The sequence below is a fragment of the Hirundo rustica genome, chromosome 2 (assembly GCF_015227805.2).
Source record: "Hirundo rustica isolate bHirRus1 chromosome 2, bHirRus1.pri.v3, whole genome shotgun sequence".
NCBI lineage: Eukaryota > Metazoa > Chordata > Aves > Passeriformes > Hirundinidae > Hirundo > Hirundo rustica.
In genome coordinates this window covers 89,673,764-89,683,299 of record NC_053451.1, presented here as the reverse complement: position 1 = coordinate 89,683,299, position 9,536 = coordinate 89,673,764, and the positions used below count along the sequence as shown (strand labels likewise).

Here is a 9,536-nt window from a genome sequence, read left to right as displayed (position 1 = left end):
GGATCAAAAGCGTAGCACTGACAATACTGGCTTAAGGACAAAATGTTAAAGGCTATTTCACTCAGCATGGAAAATCTGAAAAATTATTTTGATGTATTTAAAAACAGTGCATTCTAAAAAAGAGACACTAAATTTATTTCAAGTTACTATTATAGTTGAATAAAAATTTTCAGAAACATATCAAAAGTTAGTTTTAGATAATAATTGTAATCAAGAACCATGCTTAGAATGAGAATACAAATGATTTATAATTCTACTCCTACTTGAAAATCAAATTTTCCTTTCAAACTTGAGCAAAAATTTTACGAAATAAACATTTTGTAATACATTTTGCAAAGTATTACAAGCACTGCAATGCAATCCAAATTAAGCTGTAGATGCACATGGAGTTTGCCTTTTGAATTTCTTTTATCCGTCAGACCTTCCAAGTTTTCTGGGTTGTACTCGGGAGCAGGGTAAGAGAAGCACATCCAAAATCCGTGGCGCCCACAATTTTATTTCTAATTGGGGTTTCCACACTCTCCATGCATTCATCAATCAGATGTAAATTGCAGTATGCCTGATTGGGTCTCCTTCGCCCTAACCATTCCCTGCTGACCGGCAGTGCTTGCCAGCTGCTGCAACAGGCAAGATGAGCAGCAGTAACAGCACCTCTACTGTTTTGGTAGGTCTTGGCCACCAGCAGTACCCTAGATAACAACTGCTCACTTAACACCTATTGAATGTCTTGAGCACAATTGTCCCTTTGAAGAATGCAGCTGTCACCTTTGATCAAGCATGAGACATCACTGGCAGCAAGTAATATAAAAGAGTAGGTCCATAAATTCAAACACTGTGGCAATTTCAGAGGAGCTCCTTTATTCTGGAAACAAGCGCAGAAAAATGTCTAATCAGTGTGGAGGGAAGAGGTACAGCAGATAGAAGCTGCAGAAAAGCTTTTTTCATAATATTTAAACCTAGTGAATGATCAGAGAAAATACTAGAGAGTCAATTGTCCAAACAAATCAGGGGGAGAGATTGTGCACTACTGGAAAAATTTAATAAATGCACAAGTTGAAAAACTTGCAGTCACTTTCCATTGTAGCACCCAAACATTATTCTATAGTCTCCAGTCTGCTAAAATACAGTTCTTATGCTACATAAGCATAAATGTTGTGTATTTTAAAGCAGAATGCTGCCCAAGATTACCCTCAAACTGGCATACCCCAATAGCTAGCCCCTTTGAGAGGATTACCAACTCCAAAAGAAACCTGAATGTTTATGATGTTTATGAGGCTAAGTGGGGAGAGGGATAAAGAAGACCACTGGGAGGAGAAAGCAGACATGGTGTTGTTTGGACCAGTGGACAAGAAGAAGCAGTCATGGAAATTCATAGATCAAACTTTTTTACTTTTTTAATTGAGGTGTACCAGCTTTATGGCAGTAGAGATGGTAGCACTGCATTTCATTGATCCGAGCAGTATTTTCAGGGAATGGGAATAATGAGTCCTGTGGGTGACATTGACAGAAAGAAAACTGTTCACAGTTTTATCATTGTATTGGGCAGAAAGAGGCTCCCTTCATCTTCACTGATAGATGTCATTTTCTTCTGTGTTTTTCTTGAAACAACATCTTAAATGCAACCTTCTCTTTCTGAGTAACTAAGACTGATGTTCTCTCATCACTGCCTGTGAATTCTGAAAGTGAGTTCATTGTTTCTGGGGCCAGCAATGAGCAAAGGCAATGGGGCATCCAGAATGGAAAGGCAGTATCTTTTACAAAGCTCAGGATTGAACATCAGGAGTGACATCTGGAAGACAAACACTTTCAGCTTAAGTGAGAGGCAAATATACCATTTGGGGCACAGATATTAGTCCCTGTTATGAATATTCAAACTGCACAGGGATTACAAACGTCGTCAAATATTACGTAAAAGTGCACAGTTGAATTAATCTCATTTAATGATCCACTGACTTTTAAATATATTTAATGTCCATGAGTGACCCAACAACATTTCTAACACCATTCATATATCACATCTAAATCACTATTCTGTAAAATAATACACCTTTGTATAATATTAAGAGTGTATTTTGTAATCAAAGGAGATAGAAGTGTGGGAGGAAAGAGCAAATGAAAAGTTTATGTGAGAATATTTATGAACATAAGAAGATAACTTACGAGGAATGCTCAAATGCTGCCTGGAAAGATGGGTGCTAGCTGTAACAAACAACAGAAATCTTTGTGCTGCTTCTATGTTACTTTCAGCAACACAGTTTGCAGTCTTTGTGCCTCTATTTTCCTTTTCACTCTTTGCTTTTCCTGTCAATTAAGCTGTACATTCTCCATAGACAGAAGTTATAAATGTACATCACGCTTATAGATCATGAATGCGAATATGACTGGGACACATTTCACCAGATGTTACTTTACTAGTAATAAACCCTGACTGTTTGTTTTATCCTCCAGAGTTTTGTGTTTGAGGAGATCCCAGTTTGCCTCATCTCCCCTCTTATCCAGTGTCAGGGTGGTTAGATTATTCCCTCAGGTCATGGAAGACCCAAGTTCAGATCAGCATATGTTTGTCTGAGCAGACTGACATTCCTTCTGTCACATCTGTAAAAATCATGACATCATATGACATTTGAGGATGGGTTTCTTAACATGCTCTGCTGTTAATGCTGTTCTCAATGACAACAGGAGCTTCAATTCCAATCAGCCACAAGGCCATTGTATTTCTTTAAGTGCTGCTTTTCCTTCTTGATCCAGTGGAGTTAAACAGCAACTCCTGCGGTGGGGCACAGTTTTTCTCTCTTCTACTTCTCACTTCAGACAGCTGAGCTATCTGAGCTACATGCCTTATCAGTTAGTAAAAAGCCAATGGCAGTGTTTTTTGAATATTTCTAAATGTTTCTACAGGCACAGTTAGTTCACACATTCTAAACTAAAATTACAAACAGCTCTGAGTTACCAGAAATTTAATTTCTTCAACAAATAAATTCTTTCCCCTCCCATTAAATATATATATATATATATATATATATATAGCTGCACTACTCTGTTCCATCACTTTCATAGCTTTATGAAGAGGGTGACTGAATTCATTGACAAAGCATGTTGGAAAGAGACAGATCAGTCTAGGGGCCAAAAGTACAGCATATTGGATTAAATAAACAGAAATTACCTAAAAAGGCAGAGATAAGTCAAGAAATAGGCAGTCTCTGTCTGTCAAGGAGTTCAGGATTACAGGTTGCCCATGCACTTGAAGAGGAAATTCAGTGCCTAAAGGAGACAACAAAATATTCAAGTCATCAAGAGATGCAGAAGAACTGAAGACAGGTCTCAGGAAAAAAAAAAAAAAAAAAAAAAAAAAAAAAAAAAAAAAAAAAAAAAAAAAAAAGCAGCCATGAAAATGAATCCCAAGGGAAGAAGTTGACTATGAACAAAATATGGGCAGGTTACAAGGTGGAAGACAATTTTTATCAACAGGGTCCAAAATCACGACTGAGGAGAACATGGTAATTTGACTTTGAGAGGGAGTTAACTGTGGCACTTTTACTATAATGAAGAAGGTAGATTATGGGGACTTCAGAGAACTGAATTCTCATCTGTGTGACATATCCTGACAATTATAAGACTAAGTAAGCAACCATAGGGAAAAAAAAAAAAAAAAAGAAGAAGTTCTGAAACTTGGCATTTTATTCATCTCTTCCCACTTCAAAGCCTGATGAAAAAATGCATTATTAGAAATAAATAAAAGCAGGGCATGAAATGGTTTCTGAGAAAAAACCCTCTAATTTATAGAAGGAAACTAATATTTCTTCTCTTCTATTTAAAAACCCCTGCAAACCAGAAATGCAGAGGGTGAATGGATTTTCAGATATTCTTAGTGAATGCAGAAAGTCACTAACACATCTGTAATTGCCAGGGGACCTATTCTTCATAAAAATTTGTATTCTCAGGATGCCCATGCCATCACAGCCTGTTACAAGCAAGTATTTTGCTCTTTTGCAAAACACCTGCTTAAATACACAACATAAGTGGCTATATTAAAGTACTTATCTCCGAATATGGAGAGGGCTTCTCTTTGGGTATGTAAATATTCACTTAAAAGAAAATACAATAGTAGAGTGACAAAGAGTTTCCATTATGGCTCAAATTTAAAGAAAAATTCTTTGTTTCTTACTTTATAGACCATCCTTCTAGAAGGAGTCAAAAGAGAAGTATGTTGGAACTCAGTTACCTGTGCTAGTGAACCACATACTGATATTTAAAAATGGATACCTCTCACAGATATCCAGTATGAACCAAGTGCTTTTTTATGTGTACTTCTCATATCTCATTAATATTATAAATTGTAGTATGCACCTTTTTTATGCTGCTGGAAGAAACAAAAAATGGTCAAAAAAAGACTAAATGTAACTCAGTGACCAGTAATTTTTCTTTGCTTTACCTCTGTTGAGCAAGTGGATGGAGGTCAAGCAGCTACACCTTAGATACACTTTGGTTTACCTGGATGAAGCACCAAAAGATGAATCCTGGAATTTTGGTGCATCACTGTGAAAGTGCCAGAGGTCATTAAAAGGGAAACAAAAGCTTGGGGTGTCAGTAAATTTGTTTCCACTTGTCATCAGAATCCTGTGAAAACCACATGGTTTAAAAGGCAGATCAACAATCTTTGCCAGACATCTCAAAACCTCTCCAATGTCAAACATATGCTCATCCTTACTGGCCAATGAAAGCAGGATTCAGCAGGTAGATACCATTAAATGCCAACATCTCAAACAACTTTTTCTGCAGGTGTTCCAATCCTTATCCAATATGGAAGAAAAACAATGGCCTATTTTTCAAAGGAAAGAAAAAAGGGAAGAGGACAACTAGAGGGATATGCTCTATGAAAAAAAGAAGGAAATTTGTTGCTGAGAAAATTCCTCTCTACTTCATTTCTAACAATTTCTAGGTGTGTACAGCTATCATGAAACTTTAAAAACCGTTATTGAATGACTCTTATTTATAAACCTGCATTAATGCTCTTCCTCATCAAATTGCTTACTAATTTCTTTTATATATCTATATAGATATTGTTCTTACCATAACACTGCTCCAAGTAAACATTAGTCTCATACTAAAAATATTATTTTTCTTGTGACGCTGTAATTTCTTTTATTTATATACTCCTGACTTGAAACGCTGCATTTTCACTAGAATTTTCCAGTTGTATTCATGTATCCTTAATATAGTTCCCATTGTTTCAAATTCTTTATTGACTTATTAGCATCATATTTTTGATGAGGTGCTCCACTACTAAAGATATGAATCTTTTTCAGGATCCATATACTTTCATTTGTGCATAGGAATCTCTGATCTATATTTACAGTAGCTTTATAATTTAACAGATGTTTGGACAGTTCCAGTCCCCTCTGGGACAGTACTGTGTGGGTTTGAACTACTCCAGAGTTGTTCTATGAATATTTTTCCTCACTCTCTTATAGTCCTGGGGGTCTGTAACAGATGCTAATTGCAGTTTCTTCTTTGTTTTTTGATAATCTAGTCTTATACAAATTATTCCACTGCTGCCCTTATCATTATTGAATTGTATCTTACTGATTTTCAAGGTTTCAAGCAGTAGATAAGACCACATTATCTACAGCTTATACACACACAGCATAGCTTAAGTTTCATATGTGCATATGGAGATGGTGAGAGCATTCAAGAAATAGGGGCTTTTGGCAGAGAACATCCCACACCTCCTGTCCTTTCAGAAATATGCCTTGGAATAATTAGCAGCTCCATCTCAACTTCCCAATTTGCCACAATGCTCTCAGATATTATGCTGCTGCTCCACAGCTTTCAAAGGGGCTTATCATGCTGCATGCAGATCTGTTCTCTGAATCAAATGCTTTAAGACATTAATAGCATGACCTTGAAGCATTTTTAAACAGTTTATCTTATGTGAGGTTTGCCAGCTTGTACAGGTGAAGATGCCACATTGTGAAATGGCACATATAGTGTGCCCATGTCACTGTGCTCTACATGTAGCCTGGGACCCTGCCAGAGTAGCCAGCTTCCTTGGTTCAGAGAGAATGGAAACTTTTCACAAATAACAGCCATAATATATGCTCAGGTTGCACTTCATCTTTTAGTTCAGTGAAGGCAAAAGGCAAAAACTATTTTGATAAAGTAGCAAATATTCCAATTCCAGAACTTATGACTCCAGTGGAGAATGAAGAAGCAGACAATGCTATCTATTTATAGTACATTTTGCCTGAATCCCTTCTTTGTACACAACAGCCATGGTCTTTCATGCAGAACCACTGTAGATGGACAGCTGTGTGTCTAAACATCTGTGATGAACAGAACTCAGATGGGAGCTTAAAAAAAGAGAAAGCAGCATCAACATATTCATAAGTTGGTGTGTGAACAATGAAAGCACATATTGTAGGTCTGAAGGAAAAAGGCAGAATCAGCTTTTAAAAAAATCTATGAAATTCTGTAAGAAATTATTTTTGCCGATGTCAGCATGAGCTTTTTGCCTGATTTAGTGTAACAGTAAACTCAGGAAGGGTACTAAAGAAATTGCTTTGACCAACCAGGAGTTTCAAGGAAGTACCTATAAATCTGAAAATCAAAATTTGACCATAAACTGATCCAGATGAACTCTAACACCTCAAAAAAGAAACAAAAGGAGAGGGGAAAAAAAAAAAAAAAAAAAAAAAAGAAACTGAATCAGCTCTGACTTGATTGTGCATATTAGAACAAGGTCAGCCTAAAGCTGAAAACACACAGATAATAATCTCTGACCTTCCCAAGGTTCCACCAGTGTCTTTTATGGACTTTCCATTTGTGAATAAGGTAAGTTAGATTCTTTAAACAAATAGAATAAAATAAAATATCCTGTATTGTTGACCAGACATCAGCCTGAGTATCAGGCTTTGTTGTCCTCATTTGTACTGATGCTAACTTAATTTTCAAGTAGCTCTAATAATAACTGCAGAAGTGATAAAATATTATTAGAAGGAGGTTATCAGGATCTCTCTACTGCAGAGAATTATGAAGTATATAGAATGTATCTTCACCTGAATTTGATCCCTCTTGCTCATTTAACTGTTTACATGGTTTCTAAATCTAATTTTCTTTACATTAAAATACATTGTCAAAGTAAGATAGAAGCTCTCTTCTCCTTGTCTTTCTTAAAAGAATATGAGTGGTGCTCCAAGTAAAAAAAAAAAAAAAAAAAAAAAATTACCCTCGTCTTTCAAGTTTCCCCTTTGTTCATAAGCAGTTTCCTGGAATTACTAGTGATATTCCTCACAAGACAGACCAAAACCCCACTAGAGTTTATCTTCCTTTTAGGAATTTCCAGCAGTCTTCAGTGGTTTTGACATGTGCAAAAACAATGTTATACTGCAGGCTCCAGCACAGGCATACATTTGAAGAATATATTGCACCAAACTGCATATGCCAGTACATTGCACAGTTTCCATTGCACTGGATATCTGCTGTCTCTTTTACTGTAGTTTCTCACATGCAAGAACAAGTCACAGCTTCTAGAGTGGAAAAAATCTAAAACTTACCTACCTGAAAGGTAGGGTATTATAATTTTTGCTATTTAAAACTGCATGCTTATTTTCAATAATCAAAAAATCCAAGCCCACCATAAAAACAAAACAAAAACAAAACAAACAAACAAAAAAACAACCAACAAAAAAAAAACCACCCCAAAAAACAACAGCAACAAAAAAACACCCAAAACCCCCTGTCTTATAAGAACATGTTCCCTAAATAACCTTAAAACTTTAAGAAAAAGAGGAAAAGAGGCACAAAAACATTGTTTCCAGCCTTTTAACTCACCATAAATGAAGAACGGCTTATCACGGGGTGGTAACTATGAGTTATCTGTGAACAGAATAATTTTCTCAAACATATTTGTTATTCAAAACTAATGTATAAATTTCTGTGAGTGATTCCTAGCTTGATCTGTTGTAGACAAAACAATGGTGGGAATTTAGAGGTCACTCATTATGTATCAGAGTCCCTAAGCAGTAATCTCAGCTCCAATACTAGCTCCAAAATTACTTATCCACATCTTCTAGCCTTCTGGGATTGAGAGAGTTTTGATCGATAAGAGGCTTTAAATAAGAAATAATATAGTAGTAGTCCATTTTCACAGACAGGAAAAAAAGAAAATCTGGCAAATGACAATAAAGAAGATATGCCAGACAATCATTCCTTTGTTAGCTACCACAAGGATCTTAAGTATTTCCTTGTTCATCTTCCTGACAAATGCTGACATGATCCAAGTGTTTCTTAGACTCTTCTGGGAATCTTCAAAGATGGAGAAATGAGTGCCTATAAAAACTGTACCTTTACTGGAAGATGTCTGAGAGGGGAAATATTCTGACTCCCATGTTAGGGAAGCCACTGTTATGCAAAGATTTTAGTCAGTATCAGGGCTGGGCTCCAAAGAGCAAGTTCACACATTGCAGGCTTCGGGCAGAGGCCAACATCCCTATTCTCTCTTATTTTTAGAGCAAAGATACATCTGCCCTTCCCTGAATATGGGACTCAGAATATTTCCCCAGAATATTTCATCCACACTCATAACTGAAATGGAGGAAAGCCACAGTGGACTCAGTCTGAAGCACAGGATGGTCTCTGTCATACAATATTACACCCTGCCTTGGATGTTTCCCTAAAAGGACCAGACAAGACCTTAAAGAACTTGATTAGCCTTGCTTTGGTCAGGAGGTCACACCACAGACCTCCAGAAGGTCCTTCCAAATTCCTTTGACTTTCATCCACACTGGTCTTGTGATCAGTAGCAAAGATTTTTGTTGCAGCAGCCCCCTTCTTAGAGGGTAGAGACAAGCCAACACACACTTCTGGTTTATCACATCATGAAAAGGGTCCTGGTTTATTCCTCTTTACAGCTCTGCCATCCTGACTCCCGCTGTTCACTGACCCTGGCTGCAGCAAGCTCCTGCTGTACGTTTCCCTTCCAGCCTCTGACTGCCAGTTATTTCCTGGTAAGCTATGACTGCATGTATTTGTTTGCAGACTCTGACTGCAGGCTTTTACCTAGGTAGACTGTGGCTGCAGGTTCCAACAACAGGTTCTAACTGCAGACTCAGACTGACTTCAAAGCAGTGATTCTCTCTCCCCAGGACCCTTCTTCTCCATCCTCTCCCATTCATGATACCCCCTCACCAGCTAACCCGTTCCCTTTTATCAATCGCACTTATGTTTTGGCTATAGCTGTGACTCATCAGGGGCGAGGCTGTACTGGGTAATTAAGACAGCTGTTACTTATCAGGGACGAGGTCACCTGTATTCCCTTCTACAGATTTTTGTTGGATATTGTTGAGATTCAGAAGAACACTTACCTTCAAGAGGTAGAATTAATGAATATGGCAAATTGATAGCTGGTAAGCCATATCAAAACAGACTTAGAATAAATATCAATGGGAATTTAAAACTAGAAACATGGATGTAACTGCAAAACTACACATTTATTTACTAAATATTTATTGTGCTAGAATAAGAAGGTATCTTTTTCA

General features: G+C 37.0%; 1 long non-coding RNA gene across 1 annotated transcript; it reads right to left on the bottom strand.

Annotated features, from left to right (window-relative positions):
• Positions 1 to 342: 342 nt before the first annotated feature.
• On the bottom strand, positions 343 to 9,181 carry LOC120749288 (uncharacterized). Its single transcript, XR_005699603.2, has 4 exons — positions 9,058 to 9,181; positions 7,831 to 7,875; positions 3,164 to 3,261; positions 343 to 862 (listed from the first exon to the last, which is right to left on the bottom strand). It is a non-coding gene; the product is annotated as an uncharacterized LOC120749288 (long non-coding RNA).
• Between the last annotated feature and the right edge of the window lie 355 nt (positions 9,182 to 9,536).